This window comes from Hesperophylax consimilis, chromosome 15 (assembly GCF_061612785.1).
Source record: "Hesperophylax consimilis isolate HC1 chromosome 15, BYU_Hcon_1.0, whole genome shotgun sequence".
Lineage (NCBI taxonomy): Eukaryota > Metazoa > Arthropoda > Insecta > Trichoptera > Limnephilidae > Hesperophylax > Hesperophylax consimilis.
Genome location: NC_142850.1, coordinates 25,877,764 through 25,897,528, shown reverse-complemented (window position 1 = coordinate 25,897,528; position 19,765 = coordinate 25,877,764). Strand labels below are relative to the sequence as shown.

Below are 19,765 nucleotides of genomic sequence, written 5' to 3'. Positions count from 1 at the left end.
GCAACTCATGCAACTACCGAGGTTCTGCAGTGCCTCCACAATGTTTACTGAAGGGAGGGTGCACTCATTCGCCGCCTTACTTCGCCACCGACTAGCCAGCTTCTGGGGTAGGACTCGGAAGTCAACCAACATCATCGTTGTGGCTGCATCCGAGTGGCTCAGTTCCCCACTCAATGAGCGATGGATGCAGATGATGCGGCGACCTCCCTGATGGACGGTTTAATTAAATTTAATCTCATTGTATTACCTATTTTATTTTTGATTTATAATTTAATTTTATATTTAGGTACCTGCCTAATATTATTTTTTTATTTCTCTTTGTTTTATCATATTTCCATTTTCATAATTTGTTTTTTTACCTTAATTTTATTGTTTCCTTGTTTTATTTCATGTAATATGGCAGACTGGGATTGCACTATCCTCCCAGTCCTGCTGGATTAAAACTTAAATAAATAAATAAATAAAATAAATTACGCATGGGTATTTGATATTGTGAAACAGTTATTTCTCTGCCTAACCTTTACATATTATTATAAGCTATTGAAATAATACATATAAATGTGGACTTGTAATTAACACCCTATTAAAAACATTTCATAATTTTGTTAATTTAAAGATAATCTAAATGAGACCCTTGCCAATAATATTATTTTTATAAAAAATCAAGTTTAATTTGTAAAACTCCATTTTTATTTAATATATCTTTTCAATAGTATTATTATTCAATTTATTACAATTTTTATTTTTAAGTTGCTGTGTGCTTAATTATTATTACGCGTGACAGCTATTTCGCCTTCTGAAGGCATTATCAAACAAATGTTAGGCCACTTACAGATGGTATATTTATATTATTTCCATGTAGATACTTGAAACGAAAATTATATTTTTTATACATATATGCATACGTACTAATGTACTAATATGTACTAATAAAAGTAATTTATTTTTAAGTATCATGTATAAGTAAATAATATAAATACATATATCATCTGTAAGTGGTCTAACCACAGATTGATAATGCCTTCAAAAGATTAATAATTCTATTGAATATATAAAAGGAGAAACACAATGGTTCCCTGGGGAACTCCCGCGCATTCCAAAAAAGAAAGTTGCTTAAAAACAATCTTATGGTCATACATTCTCTCAGTCCATCCTGCGGCAAAATGTCGCGATGGTTAGTTAGTTAGCGCTGCATTTAAAATACCAAATTAAGTTACAATCCATGCATCTTTCTGCAAGTGACAAAAAAAACGAAAGAAACTTTCTGTTTACATTCCAAGAATAGATCACATTTAACCGAAATCCTCGGTGCAACACTGCATGTTAATAATACACCGGGAAAGCACGCACATCTGAATGCACCCCATCAAACTCACCTACACTCGCATCAGCAATACACGTGCTTTGGTTTCAGCTGGAACAGCTGTATCCGTCACGAGCCACGGGTGCAACTGGCGGAACGATAAATAATAATATTATACAGTTGGAAATGATATCTATTTTAATATTACTACGCTAACGTATGTCGTACACACTCACTCCATGTGCTAGGTATGAATCAATGGCTTAGAGTTAAAATATTGCATCGCCACGAAACATAATGCTGAAAAAATTGAGTTTCAAGTTTTGCAAACCTGGAAACATTATTTTTTATTTAAATATAAAGTGTTTTACCGGTGTTTTTTGCGAAGTCTGTCTAACTAGGATATATCTGTGTCGAGACAGACGTATAGGATACATAGATTAGTGTTTACATCTTATTTGATTAGATTTTGTGAAATAAAAAAACAAGTTTTTTGTTATGTAAATACAACATTTTTGCATGGACGTTCGTTTAGCATAAAAATATAATTTTTAATGAAATACAATATCTGTACAAAAGAAAAAATAAATTGGAGGGTTTACAATATATATATAATAATATTTTAGTATCTTTGGGACGGTTTGTTTTAAGTGATGCAATATTTGAACCCACAAAATAAAGGCTTGGTACATTTCATTACTTAACTCATTTTCGACTAAAATTGGAGATACAACATTTAGACTCTAAGCCATCGAATTGGAAGTTTGGCAATCTCTGATAATTTAAAGAAAACTGTAAAAATTTTCCTTGCAAATTTATCTACCCGCGGGTTTTTACCTGCTAATTAAAAATATGTTATTAGTTATTACAATAACAGTTTGGGTGAGTCTTATCGAATTTAGACAGATTAAATAATTAGAATTATTCCGGTTGCTATGTTGTGGCATTTGTGATTATCTCGCCGCACGATTCGACCTTGCCGCGCGTGGTACAAGTAATTGTACGATCTATCCTTACCTACCCAAATCTATTAATTTCAATCAACTCCCTACAGTTTTTAATAACCACATTATAGTATGTAGGTCTGTGGTACTTTATCGTTAATAATCTTGTTCGACTTTTTTGCTAAATGTAACATTATGTTGTATACCGTTTATTATCTCTATTTTTAGGTAGGTCATACATACTTCATGCTTTATGTGTTGTGGAATTTACTTTCAGTGTGATTATCTCATTGCGGATTTTACCAGTAACAGGATATCTGTCTGCATTAGACTCAAATTTTATGCATATACAGTTTTATGGCTTCTTTTATTTCTTACCTTTAGGTGATATTGTAGAAAAAACGTTATTTTTTTTAAATATATGCAATACCTTTCCTTTCTTCAAAATGTGTTAATGTAACATACATTTTGAAACAAAATATACTTTTGTGCGGACCTCTAATGGTTCCCTGGGGAACTCCCGCGCATTCCAAAATAGAAACTTGGGTAAACCTAATCCCTTTCCTGTGAAATTAATTTGTTAGGGGATGTTATATATCTTTCCATTCTTTCCAAAATCTTGGTCTTCGGGTTTAACCTAATCTTAAAATATGTCTTATGTAAAACGGCACGTTATTTGTCTTTCCTCCCTCATTTAATCCGGGCTTCTTCATTACATTAGCAAACCCCTTTCCTACAACCCTCAACTCACAATATCCGGGTATCTATATACTTTCACAGATGTAGAAACACCACAAAAAAATTGAAGTTGTTTTGAAATTAAAAAACAAATTATTCGCAACTACTGAGTTTTTTGATCAGAGAAAATTACAGTAGGTAATCAATCAAGCATGCTCAAAAATAATAAATCATTTACTAGACAGGCTTGAAATTTATATTCCTCATGTGTCATCGTTGCATAATCATATTCATCATCAAAGTGCAGCTCAATTATCCACACTTGTTAGCCTAAATTTTGGAAATTACTGCGATTAGTGTTGAGATTATACATTCGCTCCACACTGCATAATTCTAACTGCTAAATTTAACGATTAACTATGATTATAATTGTTACGAAGTAGTTTAATTCGTGACCTTAATTTAGTTTTAATCTCGTGAGATTATAAAAACTGTTGTCACGAAATAGAAGTATGCAGAGCTAGATAAGAAATATGCCATTATGTATTTGTTTACGTTTCGGTTTTATAACGATTCAATCGTTTCCAAGAATTAACGACCATTAAATGGAATAAATGCTACTCGTGATTTGCATTTTACTCTTGGATACTGTACTGTTTTGTCATTTGTTGCTGACCTTGGTTTGTCAATAGTCAATATTGTCCCACCCACAAATCGCAACGATTTAACGCTATTTAAATTTCAGGCATTTCAAACGCTGGTTTTCATTATTATAATTGGTTAACTTGTATAGCACCTTTTGTGAAAAATCACCTTCAGGGTTTTTTCACAAGATATGTGCTTTGCTATGCTTGTGATCAATTCGTTTAGCGTATCAATGACAATCCACGAGTGGACAATTATATTTAAATATTTTAAATTTGTTAAATTTCATGCATTCATTTTACGTAATTGTGATATTTTACGTTTCGATTTATACCCAAATAACAAATACGTTCTATTTATCATAATTTTATTACTTGAAACATATGATTCAAGCCATATATTTTCTTTAATACATCATTTATGTTTTTATTTATGTATTCTACCGACAGATTATACCAACGTTATTAATTTTGCATGTAAAACTTATCAACGGTTTTTTTTTGTTACAGATTACTGTGTAAAAAACGTCCTGCTGTTCAAGAAAAATTGTGTTACTGTAAGTACCAACCTTCTTATTTTTAATCTACTCTTAAAAAATATTGTTTTAAAGTAGGTATAACTAATCTCTTCGAACCTCGTGTAAACCTGATGACATTACAAGGACTTAAAGTCAAACAACGTTATCTGTAAAATTACAAGTTTACATGAGACATTTAGTTTAAAGCTAAAATATATTTTGTTATCCAATTCGTTTCTACGGGTTTTTAAACTGCCCATTGTCACATCACTATGTTAATGCCATCACTATTATTATATTGTATTATTAAGAATCTGACACTTCTGACACCATGTTTCATGTGATCTTTGGTATTTATATTAAACACTTGGCACTGTTTAATTACTTTAGAGACATTTTAGAGAAGCGAGCTTGCTCGCTGACAATACACACACAGATTCACTATAGACACTTGACAATAATAATAGTGATGTGACCATTGGCCATTTTTACAATTTACATTAAAGAAATTATGTATAACTGTATTTTTGTTGTTTGTTTTGGGGTGTTATGCCGTGTTGCGCTAACTCCTTCTTTAGCCGACGTTTCGGACAGCGTTGCAGTGTCCATCATCAGGGCAGTTTGAACGAAGCACAAGCATTCAATGTACCTACAATACTTTGAACTAAATATCTCATTTATTAAGGTAACCCAAGGGTTAAGGTTTCGAGTCTCCTCGTCTCCTGTAGAGTTCTTCCTTTGTAGATAACATCGTTTGTCTTTAAACTTTAAACCCCCGATAGTGTCCATAACTTCACAAATTATAACGACACTGTTTACATGTTTTAACGCCTGTTTCTCGTGTACGTGATAATTAAACCAGACACAAACAGAACCATATGCTCCGATGTTATCTATAAATAATATACCCTGGGTCCACCATCACCAGCAGGGAGCTTATGTGTTAAAGTCCCGTTAAAACCAGGAAAGCCATAAACAATGAATTTGAGTCCATAGGGCAGGCTAGCATGACAAGCATATGGCCCTTTAATGTGCCTCCCATAACTTTAACGGCCCTTAAAGGGTGTTAAACGGACATCAAAGGACAATATCCCTTCTAAACCAATAAGCATGGCTTACGAACAAAGCGGTGAAAGACAGAATACAATATGTGTTTTGAGTTATGCGCCAGTTAAATGTGTAAACAAAGATTAAATTGTGATTCAGTTGGAGGTTTTGTCTTAGGTTTGACTTTTCTCATAGGTAAATAGAAAGAAGGAAGATGGGCCATGAACCCTTCTTAGTATCGGCTGTGTTTTGGTAAAAACCCATCAAGTCACAATTTTTGCGAATATTACCATATTTTCAGTGGTTTCATGTAGAATAATCTACAAACTTCAACACGGTAAGCTAATTTTTGCTGATTAAGCCCCCGCAACCCAATTTCTACCGATTTATAACAAGTTTCAAAAATATATATTATTTAATATGTTATAAGCATGAAAAAATCACAGTGCATCATTAAATGCAACTAAAGCGTTTGTCGACAGATTTTTGTGTTTTATTAAATATTTTCACCATTTTCGCTTACTTGTTATCGTTTTTTGATATTAGCGCGCTCCCACTAACATTTGTATTTACATATCTTCGTTTCAAACTATCTTTGATCGCTTACTACGGGACCTTAAAATAATTTTAGTACTGAAAACTAAATTTATGCATATAATTTTTTTAGGTTATTTCGATAAAACCGTAAACGAAATTACCCGTCTCTCATAATTATACATCGAATTGCAATATTTTACATCAAAATTTTGAAAAACAATAACCACTCTCATGTAAACTACTGAACATCGCTTATGCGCACAGCGGTGCCCCGCCTTTGTTTCTAGCTACACATAACTCGCTTCCATATCACGCCTCTCTTTGTTTCTATTATCTATGTCTCAAACCACGTGATACATTAAGCAATATGCAATAATTAAAACGATTAAAACACAAACAGCACCGCCATTCAGACCTGAGAGATTTTTTCTATGGTCTTCAGATAACGTATTATAAAAGATACAACATTCGAATTTAGAATACCGCCATTTTGGTAACCACAGTGAATGCATAATGGCAGATAGTATGAGTGATGTGTGCAATACATCAGGTTGTGAGTAATGTTATAAGCCTTGATAACGCCTTACCGGTATGTCATTAGATCCATTATTTATTAGTAAATGCCGATCCCATGGCAAGAGTCAATGCACGTAAATAATCCCAGCACGATTGTTCCATTATGCCCCCTTTTAATTCTGCCTAATTGCCTAGCTAGGAAACAACACGCGTACTAAACTCTACCCGTGCGTCGTAACTTATTAGTTTCTTAAGCGCCTGTTCAGCGATGCTGTAGTTAAGCCCGTAGTAAGGGTATTTTAACCATACCTAGGACTATATATATGTCGAAGGATCTCATGTAAATACGAAATTAAACTTAATTCGTAAACATGTTTCCATCTGCAGTTGAAAATTTGTAAGGATTAATAACATAAAGTTCTTTGGGAATAATTCTAGACTCAATAATTTCTCTTGAAGAAAATGCCGATTTTGTTGCCAAAAAGGGCTAAGGAGGTAATTTTCCTTGAAATAATTAGGAAATACAACAAGTACTAATTTATAAAACAAATGTTGCACCATACGTAGTCTTACTATTCTGGTATTCTCTATCTGTTCGTAGATAGCTTAAAAAACTACAAATAATCAAAAACAGAGCAATGAGATAAATTTTGAAGTGTAAAAAATATAAATCATCACAGAAACTGCTTAAGGAATAAGATATAATGGCTGTTAAGAGGAAGCTACAAGCCAAAAACGTGTGTATTCTTGGTATACCTTATATTGTAGGTAATAGGCATTAAAATCGCTTGTCAAACGGAGTCTAGAAACGTTCGATTTCAAGCACATAACTGGTTTTTATTTATTTTGTAAATAATTTTATAAGAAAGCAAAAAAGTTAATCAAGTGAAACTGTCACAGATAATCTTAGCTATAATACTGTATTTTTTTAAAGTTGTTTCTTTTACTTTTACATTTCAATTAAAAAATATTTTTTTTTTGTACCTTACATTTATATTTTTTATTGGGTAATTTATCATTTTATTTGTATTCTACTCAAGCGAAACGATAGGAAAACCTTCAATTTATCTAAAGCATATTTTTTGGTATTCATAAAGCACACCGATTCGTTATAAAGATTGATCAAAATACTGATTTAGCACTAAGCTTCGCCTTAAACAAAGAATTTTCCATAAAGTTTAAATTTTTATGTACAAAGTTTTCGCCAATTTACTTTAGAAAGTACATTACAATAAAGACTTCCACATAACCCATACAAGATATAAAGAAAACATACTAAAAATATTTAACAAATCAAACCACAGAATTGTTTATTGTATAAAGGCTTCCAATCCAGTGAAATTAAAAACATACCTACCTAGATTAGGCATATTTAAATAATAATGTAAAAAATATTTACGCAATAAATATTAGAAATAAGCAAAGTGTAAATTAAAACGTATGTTTATGTTAAACCAAATGAAGTTAATTTTTTAAAATTTAATAAATAAATATAATGTTTGAACGTAAGAAGACACCAAAATAGAAAAATAATAACGATGTCCTATTTCTATAGTGAAAAATCTCAAAAATTGCTGATAATAATGACGTTAAGATTTTTTAAACTTAAATTTTATCATAATGCAAATGCTCTAGTGAATAAACAAACTGACACTACAAACTAATCGACATTTTATAACTAAAGGAATCATGTAGTCATGTCGTGTTTGTGATTCACTTACATTTTAATAAAAATACATTATTATTAATACTATTTCTACTTATTTATATAAATATTTGTTCTTGTTATGCTTTCCCCGCCAAACTAGAAAAGACGATATTTGAGTTGTCTCGATTCTAACAGAAGAAGAGCACATTTCGTAACTGTTGGAACTGCGGGTTTGTCTTACAGAGTCTTTAAATTAAAACTCTGATCTTAGATCTATTTAGGCTGTAGATATGATTCTGGGTCTCGACCTTGAGGTTGCAATCGTATTTATTTAATCATTAAGCATTACCGACAGCTATGGGTATAAAATATTAAACTAATATCTAGGACATTACAGTAACGAAATTGCATCATTAACTAAAAATCGTCAAATTTTGATTCGTCTCCGTGTAAAAATAGGCCATCGACACGTTTAAAAGGTTTTGGATTCTAAAGATGTGAACAATGAACATTGAAATGATACTGTTCGTGATATATTGTCTTAAAAATGGAAATTCCTCACACCTTTTTCAGTACGTGTCTTAATTTTACCTGTTGGCTGTACCGTTGTGAAGACTGGGTAAGGTTCTAGTACAGTTATGTAAGCCTCGGGGTTCCCCCCGCCTGCCCCCTCACTTTGGCCGAGTATACTGTACAGTCGACCGAACTGAACGACCTACCAAGGACGCCTGGGAGTATCCTTTAATTCTTACGAATTATATTAGATGGCTGCTTTTGAAAATTAAATAAAAATATATATTTACCAAAGGCTAACTAACATAATAACCAATGTAAACCACACAATATATATTTCTTTAATATTTTTTTTGTGAATACCCCACAAAAGTTCCAACTGTCCGGAGCCAATAGGACTATGGCAGAGGAGACGGTGATGGTAAGAGGAAGGTGGGGTAATTAGCTGACTAAATAGAGTGATCACCAAATATGGCTAAAGCCATTTCAAGCAACGTTTCGATTCTTAATGGTGGTCTTTGACCAGGACTATACTGAGAGGATTTATCACTTGTTGACACTTTTTTCCATACAAAAAATAAATAATCAAAAAAATATTATCGTATATTTGTATTATATACTATTTTGAATTTCTTCTACATTTCATACTTGATTTGATATTTATATCATTATCATGATGTCGGAACACGTGTTAGTGAAAATCCGAATATGTTTGCAGTACGATGCAAAATTAAGGCAAATTTATAAAACATTCTTAAATTTGAAATTGTTTTATAAATAAGGCTTGTTAATTCATCGTGAGGGCAAAAAATATATTGATCTCTGTGTAACATTCGTATAGTAGATGTATATGATGTATATGTATATGATGAATCCTTTATGTAAAGCACGATTTTGTTGCTTTAGTATGTGATGTATATTTTTTTCTAGTTAAAAGCTTTTTGCTTTTTATAACATGCGTATTTTTAATATTGCAATATTTCCGATACCTTTAATCGAATCTAGTTCTAATGTTATTATTAGACTGTCATAGCCTTGTGATGTCAGCTACTTCAGAAGTATTTATATCAACTTGATTGAAATTTCAGTTATAATAATCAGCAGGTAGATATTGTGCAATTGACGTCAACTGCTAAAAGTATAACGTTTACAATAATATTTATCCAGTTTAAAAAATGACCTGCCACGCCTTTGCCGCAAGCAATGAGTCAATGCTGAAAAACTGTGCCTTTGAGTACTCCGTTTAATGTGGGTACAGCTTTATTATAAAAAGAACTAATATTAGGATACAAGGATAATGACCCAAAAAGTTTTTAATATTTTGAATACTAGCCCAAAATTGATACCTTGATGATAATGGTTCAATGTTTCTCAAACTGCGTGGTATCATTTTTATAGTAGGTTTAAAATTCGTTATTGATTTTGTTTTCGTGAATGAATTAATGCAAATCTTGTAAGTGGAAATTAACCCACTTCCCGACATCCGATCGAGCTGAAACTCTGCAGATAGACTCGTTATCGATGACAATGCATTCTATCAACATCAACTCGCGGACGTATACGCATTTTTCTGACATCGGATGACTACAGCAGTTAACTAACTAACCATCACGCCGTTTCCACGCAGGGGTGAACAAAGAGAACGGACCGTCAAACAACTCGGTCTTAACACACGCTCCTTTTTTTTATTATTTTTTTATTATTTATTTATTTAATTCAAAAAACAGTTTTTACATAAAAAGCATACTCTGCACATCTCACTAGGGCATTCCTGTATCAAGATGTGCAGCTTTACAATAATATCATTGAAAAAAATACATATATGTATGTAAATTTAAAATAATAACAACATTAAATTAAATTTAAACAAAAAAAGAAAAGTTTATGACACGGACGTTTCGAGACCGGTAGACAAAAATAAACAAAATTTTAGTAACAAATGTATGAAAAAAAATCCTTGCCTCATTCACATTCCTACATCGTCTCATACATACTCTTCTATTATTCTGAATCTTGACATGGCACGACTCGAGTATCTGATTCACTTGATCGTCCCATGTCTTCCTCGGGCGTCTCCGACTTCTGCTACCATACAGCAGTTAACATACGAAATAAATGTCGATCCTACCTGATCGGCTTTTGGCGAGGTTAATATAGTTGTCGAATCCAGTCCCTTGGTAGGAAAGTTCAATACTCAGTCGAACCATTTTAAAATAAAGTTTTAATAAACATTTTAAAATCGTTATTGTTAAAAATAACAATTTTCAAATGTTTTTTTTGTTGTTTGTTTTTGGGGTGTAAGGGTGGGAAGATGTACACATCACATCTTCGGATCTACCGGATCTGCCCTGATGATGGACACTGCAACGCTGTCCGAAACGTCGGCTAAAGAAGGAGTTAGCGCAACACGGCATAACACCCCAAAAACAAACAACAAAAATGCTTTTGGCCGTGAGAATCTAAAAAAAATTTTCATATGTTATTGTTAATTATTTTTTACAGGTTGATTTTTTAATCATCATTTCATTTTTCATACGACTGACATGTTTTGACGATGTTAGCGTATTAATTCTGGGGACTATTTTAAACCTGGATCAAACTGTAAGCGGATTATTATACAAATTTGGTTCAGTTATACAGGGTGTATCGGCATGTACCCGACAAACTTTAACCAGCTATTCCTTGGCACATTTGGAGTAAAAAATGTTTTGGGCACTTTGCTGTCTGGTAACATTTTTTTTTTAATAAAAAATGTATTATTCATATTTTCACCACATTTCACCAATGTTTTATCCTTTGTCAAAGTTTGAAAACCCGTATGGCAATATTTTATTCGAGTTTCGTTGAATAATGTACGTGCGTACCTACGTTGGCGCGTTTTTACAATCACAACGAAATGGCACGGCGCCATTCGTCTCATTTTTAACTATTATTATTTAATGTGTGCGAAAGAGCGAGGACACTTTTTGACACACTTGCTAATAACAGCCATTGAACACGAGAAACAATGCAAATGACAGTGACGGAGTGTGGATTTTTTTATTTATTTTTTGTTTTTAATGGAAAAAAAATTGTTACCGGATAGCAAAGCGCCCATAGCATTTTTTACTCCAAATGTGCTAAGGAATAGCTGGTTAAAGTTTGTCGGGTACTTGCCGATACACATAAGACGTATAGCTAATGACTTACAACTAAGACTTACAACTAGTGACTTGAAACTAATACATACAAATTGGAGAGGCCATTGTCCCACTGGCACTGGGTAGTGGAGATTTTTACGTGGTATTCCGATTGTTTTAAAGGTTTGTAGGATGAATTATCAGGCTAGTGGTGGAGTGGTTCAAACGTCAGGTTCACACCCAGTTGTAGTGGTTGCAATTCTGTGCTATTTGGATCCTTCTCCATTGCAGTATTGAAGGTTGAATGAAAAATTCAAATATTGTCGGGTTATTCGTAACTAAGGACGGGTTGTTTCGGAGAATTTGAACAATTCATCAACGTTCATTTTCGGGTTCTGTGAAAGTCTTATTCAAGTTCTGTTATTATATCGGTATAGGTTAGGTATTTGAAAAAAACTGAAATAAAAACTAAACTTGAAAAAATCTTCCACAGAACTTGAAAATGAACGTTGAAATTTGATGAATTTTAGACATTGTTTTTAGGAATGCATTTAGGAATGTTTGACTTTCTTCAAAAGAATTGTTAAAAATTTAAATAGAATACAAAATTTACAACCGAAATATGTATGTATGGTTGAGGGGCAAGGCTGTCGTATAGCAATCCGGAGGTCGCGGACTCAAATCCCGGCGTGCTCAAGTAAATTTTATTTTATTAATTTGTGTTATATCGAAATTTAATAATTTAAAATAAAATAAGGTACATTTTCGGCACTTTCCAGAATGTAAGACCACCATTCATAATTGAAATGACTTAAACAGTGTTTGGTGACTAAATTTGAATAGCCAGTTACTTCATCTTTCCCATCTTCTCCCCTCCCCACTAACTTTAGCTTTACAATATACTCCAATTAGGGATGCCATAGTCTGACTAGCTCTAGACGGTGGGGAGCAGTTGGGACAAATTACAGTGCGGTATTCACATTAAAAAAATGTTAATGTGAATACCGATAGAAAATAGCTGCAAAAGGCGAAATATGTGGATTTAAAAACAAAACTTGCTCTTCAAAGTTTTCCAATATTGTATTTTTACATTAAAAATTGAGAAACAAGTGGTTAATACCTTCAAAATGTTTGGGTCTAATTTAAAGTATGTATTCATTCGGACCTTGGCATGCAGCAGAAAGATATTCCAAATAGCACGATTCTAAGCGCTCGTGAGAGCCAATTATCCCATCGCATCTGACCCCATGTGTACACTTTGTCCATTTACCTTTCGTTGGCCAATATTATTACTCTCTCAATCTAATTTTGAGGTCTTCTCAATCTCAAATCTATCAAATCATCGGGAGTTGTAATGACCCAGTTTGTTGTTAACTATAAAAAACCATTGTATGCCTGTTTGTAACTAACTAACCATCCGCAGGGGCAGGCAGAGAGGACGCACCGCCAAACAATGACTTTACACACACACTCCTTGCCTCATTCACATTTACATTCATACATACTCTTATGTTATTATGACTCTTGACATAGCCCGAATCAGGGATCGAAATAGGGATCTCATTTCTACACCATTCAGTCTGCTTTCCTCCTTACTCTGCCCGTTCCTGCCTCATTACCATACATCAAGGTAGGTACCAGCTCTCCGTTGTGGACTGCTAGCTTCGCTTCTCTGAACATTGTTTTGTTAGCGCCAACCGCTTTCAGTCCTCCATTATTGGAGTTTCCTGCATTAACCCTTGTTTCAATTTCAACCAGCTCCATCTCTCGTAAACATACTTCTCATATACACAAACTCATCATTCCCAACTATATTGCACACTGCTTTCATACTCTCTCTCTTTCAAACTCCTTGACTTACCATGCCTGTTTCTTGCTAATATTATCCACTAGTTATCGTGTACCTGGCGTAGCTGGAGGATATCCTTAGGAGATACACATATACCATCCCTGACTTTTATGTAGGCCTTTTTAAGATACACCATTTCGTAGTGCTTTATTTTGATGTATCTCATAAGGTTTAGCTAGCGTTAGCAATGTAAGCGCCTGAAAAAAAATTTTTTACGACTTGATTACAAAACATGACTTTTTATGTACGTTCTATAATTATAATATATAGAGAAACCTTTCGGAAGAAATTCTCTAAATATAGTGAAAATCCTATCACAATCTTTTGCGTAGTTTAGAAGAACTAAGCTCACAAACAGACAGACGCGGATAGCGACTTTATTTTATACTATTTAAAGATTAGTTTAGATTCATAAAGGCCGTTTTGCCAGGCTTAGGCATCACTTGTTTGTTCGTTAAATCAAAAATCGTTCGTTCAAAAGTAAATGAATCATTTTAACGATTGTTGGGTTTAAACTATCAATTATTTGCTCTTTCGTAGACTTACCTTACTAAGCGAATGTACACCTGTTTCAAGGATGTCTGCTAAAAGGTCCTGTAATAAATGCTTCAGTCATCTTAAATGTTGTTATTACTTTGAAATTCCGATGTTAAATTACTACTTAAAACAATCTCTTTTCCTGAACTGAACAACTGGTAATTTGATCATTGGTTTAATTTAAATATACGAAATGAGGTTTTGCAAAAAATTATAAAATATTATTAATTACAGCATTATCATTTGATAGTTAGCGATGGGCGGAATCGAAAACATATATTTTTCGAAATTGTTTTAGGAAACTATATTTCGCAGCATCTTCGCCACGGTATTTAGGTATTCATAAAAATTTGAGCAATTATTTCGAAACTTCGATTATGCCCATTACCTACTCTGATAATACGAAGTCTAAATTCAGCGTACTGTATAGAATAGAAGCGTGCCGACGGTTAATGAATTGCGGCGAAGCTGTACGGGCTATCAAACGGGCTAGGTTATTTGGTGTGTAGGTAGAAACAAAGGCGGGGTGCTGCTATGCGTTGATGCGATTTTCAGTAGTGTGGACGAACGACGTTAACGATTATTTTCTGCGAACGGTTGTACTCTGATTGTTGTAACGCTAACAATCGCTCATGACCCAAATCCCGTGTTTATATTCTCTAACAAAAATTACGAAAAGCAACGCGGTTTTTCTTAAATATTTGATATCAGTCCGCGTAGGTGGCAGGAATGAATTTTACTGACGATGTAGTCTGGTCTTGATACTTACCTGACTCTTTGGTATTGTTTATGTTTTGACTCGAGATAAAATCTTTTATTTTCAATATCGTAGGCATAAGCAATGAGAACGCCTTTAAAATAAAGTTTCTCACGTTATTAAAACAAATTTCAAATTACTTCAATTAGTAGTGGGTACTATTGCGTTTTTTTATTGTTTTTGTGTGTAATGAGGTATTGATTCTTGATATTAGAATTTAATGGCTATCGCTGCTGGGCATGTTTGTATTGCCAAGGTAACATGCGTAGGCAAATTAAAAACCTATCAAATATTTAAAATCTTATTCGTTTTTGTTTACTACTTCCTACAGACAAGTTCCAAAACATGAAAACATTGATAACTTTTCCATAAACCTTACAAGATTCCAGAGTTTAAAAAGTTTTAACTAAAAGCATAACTTCGCGATTTATTTAATCTCTAATTAGAAAATAAAGATGTTCGGAGTACTTATAATTTTTACAGTTTATTTATTTTCACAGTCTCCATAAAACAGTTGTACATCATATTACAGAAATTGCAGATGTTCGCACGTAAAGGTACACCAAGTAAGACAGAAATAGTAAAATAATATACATATATACGTAGTAGTAATAACAAATAGTAGGAGAAAGTAAATATGCGTTTATTAGTGGTATTATAAAAGTACTAACGATGAAATATAATCTGTATCAAGCATGCAAGCAATGACACCATCTACGTAAGGGTTGTTATTGATAGCGGCTCAATTTAAAATATTACACGACGTAGTGCATCGCCTTAATACAGATCTTCATTTCGAAATTTCTACGATCGATTATTACACCATGTCAAAATCAAATATTACCTCTATTGCCATCACATGTCACACTACGGTACATGTTATATATAATCTATCTTAGAATTGTGCACTAATCAATAATTTGAAACATATCGTTCTAAAATGATTTGTCCGTGTATTATTTGATGTTACGTCGATTTTTGAAAGTGAAAAATTATTATTTTATCTTGTTTTTAAAACCCAAAATAATATTTTGTGCAAGTTTGTCCACGCTCCTTTTTCGTTAAGCGTGACTGTACATTTTGAGAAAATTCACCTAGGTTCTAAGCATTCTTCACTGTTTAATGCAGGTAGGTGTTTGTATAGATTTTCATTATTTGATGATTAATTTTTTCAACATTCCTTTTGATAAAATACATATTATTTTGTATTCGTTAAATCTAACGATGAAATCTAAACAGGAATTACAAAGAAACGACGGCCTTCTCAATTCCATAAACGTTTTTAAGTTTGCTTAACTTTTTGTTGTTCGGATAATCATTGTTGTGAAATGAAAAATGTTACGTCGTTAATAAAATAGCATATACCCTGTACGTGTATTTTTCATTGGGTTTATTATATCGTTTGAATAGGATAATTTACCTCGATAGTCGTTAAAAGAAACCAAATAATATATTTAACTGGTTTTAAATCAACAATATTAGAATGATTCAATAATATATACTATTAATAGGCGACGGAATGCTTTTAAAAGCTTATTTTAATTTCATGTATATATATTTTTTAATATTTGATTTAAGTTTAAGCTAATTTCATGTTGTAGCGCTAATATCCTTGATTTCTGTAGCTGGAGGCAGTGTCAGATTGTTTGTGTTTTGAGCTGGGAGACCATAAATATATGCAAATGTTCTTACTTAAACCTAAGCTAATGGCAAAATAGCTCTAATAATGATTTTTTAAAAATATAAACTGCAATAATTTTTGAACAATTTTGGTATATATTTTTCTGCTCGTTTACTGTGCTTATACTTAGATTATTAGGAATCAAAAAATATTTTTTCTTCATATGAAGCGGTTACTTTGTGATGTGACATTATAATTTAAAATTAAACAATAACTTTGTAAACATCACTTATAGGTAAATACTTAATGCCGACCGGATTTCGCTACAACCGTAGCTTCATCAGGACAGTATAATACCTGTCCTGATGAAGCTACGGTTGTAGCGAAATAAAATATTTCTTATAAAATCTTAATATAAAATATTTCTTTGTGTGAAGATTTTCTCACTAAAATTGTCGCTTAACCAAAATTCACAGGTCCTTTTTAAAATTAAAACATTGATAATTTCCAAGTCTTCTCGTGGCTAGGTACAAATGGTAATTTATCCTTTGTGTTCCGCTCTTTGTAAGGAGATAAGCATTAATTCAACCACGTCCATTCCCTTCAGATCGTATTCCGTGCTCCAAATTGCCGCCGCTTTCTCCCGATTTTTCGTTTACATCGACTTTACCCCAATCGTGCTCGAGTCACCTCTGCCATTCGGCCTGACCCCGGGTTCCGCGCTTGCCCCGACGGAGATATCTGTGCCTACTATTAATGTTCACAAAACGTTACCGGACAAGCTGAAGTCGCCTGAAGCAGGCCCGGCCGCTGCATTATATGTTTGGTGATCAAAAACATAATGTATTGAATACTTACAGTCACTTATTTTAAAAAAGGTTTAGGATATTTTATTATGAAATATGAAAATAAAGATAAAAGAATAATTCTTTTTTTATATTTTTTTTTTATTTTAAGTCACAAGAAATATACGCATTTCACTTTCTTAACTTAAAAGTACACACTCAAAATATAAATCTAAATATTATTGTTTACTACCTTTTTACTAACGAACATTTTGATTTGGCTCGCTGATCTTAAGAACAAACAGTTTTTTTCTTAAATATATTCATTCTATTTACTGATGTCAAGCTATTGGAAAGGAGATTGTACGTGGGTACACCTTCGTGGCCTATGTTTCTATGTTCTTTTACCACTTCCAGTATTTGCTGAATGTTTGTATAGTTTATTATGTTGTCTTGTGTAGTGTTCATGTACTTGCGATGTTTTTATAAATGTTGTGTTCGTGCGTATAAATTAATTTTGGATTTTAGAGATTAATAAGCATATGTTATATTCGTACAGTTTTCTAATTTTCGGTAATTTCGTTTCTTGGTATACTTTTTTGGTGGGGGTATCTGGGTTACAATTTAAAAAAAAATTATAACTTTTTCTGTATTATAAAATAAACAAACCTTTTACTTCGGGCGCGCACGTGTCTGTAGTTTGTAAATGAGAAACGTACACAAAGATTACTACCTGTAACTGAAAATCTAATAATTTCTGTGACAAAATAGCTAATAATTACAGTGACAAATAGCTAATAATTACATTGAAAAAATAGCTAATAATTACATTGACAAAGTAGCTAATAAATACATTGATAAAATAGCTAATAATTACAGTGACAAAATAGCTAATAATTACAGTGACAAAATAGCTAATAATTACAGTGACAAATAGCTAGTAATTACATTGACAAAATAGCTAATAATTACAGTGACAAAATAGCTAAATTACAGTGACAAAATGGCTGATAGTTATAGTGACAAATAGCTATAAATTACAGTGACAAATAGCTCATAATTACAGTGACAAATAGCTAATAACTGCAGTTACCAAATATCTAATAATTACAGTGACATAATAGCTAATAATTACAGTGACAAAATAGCTAATAAGTGCAGTGACAAAATAGGTTCCCAAAATACAATACATAATAATAACGCATGATATATTAGCTGACCCGTTGACGCATCGTTGCATTTTGCAAGCGAAATATTACTATATCGTACAAACCCTATGATTTAATAATACTCCGCTCAATCCCTTTCCCCGGAATTCCAATGCTGTTCGTATTATCCCATGGCATTGCACGTTTACGACGGTTTGGCTATGAAGTTGCGTTTACAAAATTCCCATGTTTTGATAGATAATTAATTTTATTTTTTAAATATTGTGATTAAGATGAAATGCTGTCTAATTTTATTGGCGGTTCGGTGCAAGAGTAAACTTTAGGATGAGCCGCGCTTGGCCTGAACCTCGATCCTCGCGCTCGTGCCCCGCGGGCCGTATATTCCTAGTTCCCGATTTGGACGTGTTTACTATGAAGGTATCAGGGCGGGGATAACTATTATTGAAACTTTTAAGGGCATGCATGCTTCGGACCTTTGCAGCGCTAAATAATTAACCAATCTGCGATATTTATATTTCTATTAACGGTTAATTGAGTAGGTAGTAATTGTAATATTATCTAATTAAAATATTGCCTTTTGATTTTATAGTAAAATAGTGTATTTTGGTAAGGGTGTTTGTCTACACATTTCTGATAAAATGTATAGATTCTTACTGTATTATTGTTTTGTTTCATATTTAGGTCATAGCGCAATTAGTTTTACAAATAAAGTAGGTACGTTCGCAGTGGCATAGCGCAATTAATTGAGTAATAAAGTAGGTACTTTATTTCTTAACTAAATTGCGCTTTGATTTTTCATAATTCGATAAATAACATCTATCGTTGTATAAAGGTACCATCTTTTACAATATTTTCGGGTCTGAATTATCTTATTATTTCTTATTTTTAAACAATTTATAATAATTTCACAAATTTAAAACAATCTTTTTAAAACTACTACTATGTTTTCAACCAAAATAATATTTAATTAATATTTTTTTTTTTAAAGAAAGAAACACATTCCCGGGTTACGAATAACCTCAAAATATTTGAAAATCTCCTACTACTACCACAGTAAGCTGAAAATGTTGCTTGTGTTGTTGTGGAGTACTTAGCCAGCCGAGGAATTGAACACACTACGCCTGGGTGGGACCCAAACGCGGTGTCTACTCGGCCACCGACCGGTCATTTATTAATTATTAATCATACTGCTATTATAAAGCGTCCTTTGGAACGCCAGAACCTTTTTGAGGAAAATAAAAAGTAAAATCAGAAATTAACTCGAACGTGTTTCATGCGCAAGCGATTCTGTTAAAAAAAAATTATGCACTTTCTCATGGCAGACAGGTTTAAATCGCATATCAAAGATTCCAGCTAGGGCGAAATTCCAATGCCAGCAGCGCACGGACGGTTTGCCGGCGGGAAAAAAATCTTGTCACTGGTACACGAACGATTTTAACATAAACTTACGTGATACATGTTCGTTAAAAATATTATTTTTTTATAATTAATACAATGTCGTGGTTTTATTAATTTAATCTTTCTATAACAACATGACACGAATTTACAAAGGAGATTCGATGGAAATCATTTCAATGGGT

At 32.8% G+C, this 19,765-nt stretch overlaps 1 protein-coding gene across 4 annotated transcripts in view; it reads left to right on the top strand.

The window, feature by feature from the left end:
- smash (smallish) overlaps positions 1-19,765 on the top strand; it is a 332,173-nt gene that overhangs the window by 84,952 nt on the left and 227,456 nt on the right. For all 4 annotated transcript variants that reach the window (XM_089640403.1, XM_089640402.1, XM_089640404.1 and 1 more), the window contains exon 2: positions 4,080-4,126. The gene's annotated coding sequence lies outside the window, so the exon portion shown is untranslated. The remainder of the gene's footprint in view (positions 1-4,079; positions 4,127-19,765) is intronic.